At 41.6% G+C, this 3,863-nt stretch overlaps 1 pseudogene; it reads right to left on the reverse strand.

Moving 5' to 3' along the window:
* Positions 1–750: 750 nt before the first annotated feature.
* Positions 751–1,153, reverse strand: LOC109395540 (nuclear transport factor 2 pseudogene; annotated as a pseudogene).
* Between the last annotated feature and the right edge of the window lie 2,710 nt (positions 1,154–3,863).

Raw genomic sequence — 3,863 nt, forward strand, 5'->3', positions numbered from 1 at the left:
TATTGATTATATTTCCCAAACTTTCATATCCTGTGGCAATGTTATGGTTACCATTTGTGCCTTCTAATCCCCTCACCTTCTCCCTCATCCCCTCCCCCTCCCATCTAGCAACCCTCAGGTTTTTCTCTATATCTCTGAGACTGTTTCTGTTTAGTTTGCTCATTTACTCTGTTCTTTAGATTCCACATATAAGTGAGATCATATGGTATTTGTCTTTCTCCGTCTGACTTATTTCACTTAGCATAATGTTCTCTAGGTCCATCTGTATCGTTGCAAATGGTAAGATTTCATTCTTTGTGGCCGAGTAATACTCCATTGTATATGTATACCACAGTTTCTTTTGTGTGTGTGTGTGTGTGGTTTTATTGTATCATGAGGCATTGAAACATCTGAACAAATCAACATCTGGGTGGTGAGGCAGCTGCTTTCTCCACTTCTTTGGGTTACCAAAGCAACTTGTCAATAGATTAAAAAAAAAAAAAAGACAACCTTTTGCATTACTAAGGTCTTTCCAAGGCATGCGCTGGTACAACACAAACTTCTCCTGTCAGATGCAACTAGTCTAGCATCCAAACATCATGCACAATACCTCGGTAGCAGCAGCGCACTGCGCCCACTCCCACCGTGGCCCTGCTCATTTGTGTATGATATTTGGAGCATCTGGAGGAGTGTGAATAGTACCGGGAAGAGGAGGGAGGAGGAAACAGCATGAATGCCTGGCTGGGAGGAGCTCAGCCGAAGTTGTGCAAGGCAAGACTGAACATGTCATTGGTGCAAACCCAAGCAAGCATCGTTGATGTTCTTTAATAGGAACATCTGGTGGAACCCCATGATGGGGTCTTCATCAGCCTTAAGCTGGCCCACAACCATGCTGATGATGCAACTATCTGGTGTGGGCTGATGGTCCTGCGCCGTGATGCTGTGCTGGATTTTCTGGAACGGAAGGCTAGATAACTTCTCCACAATGGCAGCTTTCCCCTGGAATTGCTGTCCTTCCCACGTAAGGCATGATGCATCAATGTAAATTGTGCCTAGTTGGGTTCTGTCATTATCAAATAACTGGTAGTAATGTTGAATGAAGCTGGATCCAATCTGCTCCCAAGTTGGCTTGTCTCCCATTCTGGAGCGTCACCTGGCCTCGCTGAGACCCAAGGGGCTGGCATGATGGCGGCAGCGGCGACAGCAAAGCAGCGCGGTCTGCCTATACCACAGTTTCTTTTTTTTTTTTTAAGATTTTTATTGGGGAATTGGGGGGATGGGAACAGTGCTAGGGAATTGGGGGAAGGGGAACAGACAAGTTGCTGTCATTTTGTTCTTCAATCTAGTTGTGGAGGACGTTGCTTCACTGGCCCAAGTTGGCACCATCATTGCGCTCTTCCGGGCGAGGCAGATCAGTCGCCGGCTTCTGGACGGCCGCTACCACATTTCTTAATCCAGTCATCTACCCATGGTCGTTTTGGTTGTTTCCATGTCTTGGCTATTGTGAATAGTGATGCAATAAACATAGGGGTGCATATAGTTTTCAAATTAGTGTTTCGGATTTCTCTGGATAGATACCTAAGAGTGGTACTGCTGGGTCATAAGGTAGTTCCATTTCCAGTTCTTTGAGATACCTCCATACTGATTTCCATAATGGCTGCACCAATCTGCAATCCCACCAACAGTGCACGAGGGTTCCCTTTTCTCCACATCCTCGTCGGCACTTGTTTGTTGATTTATTGATGATACCCATTCTGACCAGAGTGAAGTGGTATCTCGTTGTGGTTTTTATTTGCATTTCTCTAATGGTTAGTGAGGTTGAGCATTTTTTCATATGTCTGTTGCCCACCTGTATGTCCTCTTTAGAAAAATGTCTCTTCATGGCCTCTGCCCATTTTTTAATTGGGTTGTTCAGGGGGGTTTTTTGGTGTTGATTGAGTTTTTAAAATAAATTGTGGATATTAACCTCTTATCAGAAATATCATTGGCAAATATCTTCTCCCATTCAGTGGGCTTCCTTTTTGTTTTATTGATGGTTTCCTTTGCTGTGAAAAAACTTTAAGTTTGATGTAATCCCATATGTTCATTTTTTCTTTTACTTCCCTTGCCCACAGGGATATATCAGTAAAAATATTGCTCAGGTTTAATGTCTGCAAATTTAGACCATATATTTTCTTCTAGGAGTTTTATGGTTTCAGGTCTTATATTTAAGTCTTTAATCCATTCTGAATTTGTTCTCATGTATGGTGTAAGTAGGTGGTCCATTTTCATTTTTTTGCACATGTCAGTCCAATTTTCCCAGCACCATTTATTTATTTATTTATTTATTTTTATTGTTAGTTTCAGGTGTACAGAACAATGCAATAGTTATCCTTTTCACCCTTTGCACAGAAACAACCCCCCTCCCCCATCTACTGCCCTCCCACCCCCGATATCATACTTATCTATTACAATTCTGTTGACTCCTTTCCCATACTCTACTCCACGTCCTGTGACTCTATGTATGTATAATCATAGTTGACATACAATATTATTCAACATCAGCTTCAGAAATACAGTGCAGTGGTCAGGCCTCTACGACTATGAAGTGGTCTCCCTAACAAGACATGAGCCATCTGGCCCCCTAAAAAATATTTACAACATTATTGATTATATTCCCCAGACTGTTTTTTCTATCCCTGAGGTCATATTGTAGTTACCAATTTGTATTGTCTCGTCCCTTCCCCTTCTCCTTCATCCCCACCCCCTCCCAACTAGCAACTCTCAATTTTTCCTCTGTGTCTCTGAGACTATTTCTGTTTACATTTCTCATTTATTCATTTGTTTAGAATCCACGTATAAGTGAGATCATATGGTATTTGTCTTTCTCTGACTGACTTATTTCACTTAGCATAATGTTCTCTAGATCCATCCATATTGTTGCGAATGGAAAAATTTCCTTCTTTATAGCTGAGTAATACTCCATTGTGTAAATGTGCCATAGTTTCTTAATCCAGTCATCTACTGATGGGCATTTTGGTTGTTTCCAAGTCTTGGCTATTGTGAATAGTGTTGCAATGAACATAGGGGTGCATATATTTTTTCGAATTAATGTCTTGGGTTTTTCTGGATAAATACCTAAGAGTGGAATTGCTGGGTCAAAAGGTAGTTCCATTTGCAGTTTTTTGAGATACCTCCATACTGATTTCCATAATGGCTGCACCAGTCTGCAGTCCCACCAACAGTGCACCAGGGTTTCCTTTTCCCCACAACCTCGCCAGCATTTGTTGTTTGTGGATTTATTGATGATAGCCATTCTGACTGGGGTAAGGTGGTATCTCATTGTGGTTTTTATTTGCATTTCCCTAATGTTTAGTGAGGTTGAACATTTTTTCATATGCCTGTTAGCCATCTGTATGTCCTCTTTAGAAAAATGTCTCTTCATATCCTCTGCTCATTTTTTAATTGAGTTGTTTTTTTGGTGTTGAGTTACATGAGCGTTTTATATACTTTGGATATTAACCCCTTATCAGATATCAAGTTGACAAATATCTTCTCCCATTCAGTGGACTTCCTTTTTGTTTTATTGATGGTTTCTTTTGTTGTGAAAAAACTTTTAAGTTTGATGTAGTCCCATATATTCATTTTTTCTTTTACTTCCCTTACCTGCGGGGATGTATCAGTAAAAATATTGCTCAGCGGCCAGCAGCCACAGTGAGCGGCTGTCCAGAAGCCGGCGACTGATCTGCCTCGCCCAGGAAGAGCACAATGATGGTGCCAGCTTGGGCCAGTGAAGCAACGTCCTCCACAAGTAGACTGAAGAACAAAACGACAGCAACTTGTCTGTTCCCCTTTCCCCAATTCCCCAGCACTGTTCCCATCCCCCAGTTCCCCAATTAAAAAAA

The sequence above is a fragment of the Hipposideros armiger genome, unplaced genomic scaffold, assembly GCF_001890085.2.
Source record: "Hipposideros armiger isolate ML-2016 unplaced genomic scaffold, ASM189008v1 scaffold_476, whole genome shotgun sequence".
In the NCBI taxonomy this organism is placed as follows: Eukaryota; Metazoa; Chordata; class Mammalia; order Chiroptera; family Hipposideridae; genus Hipposideros; species Hipposideros armiger.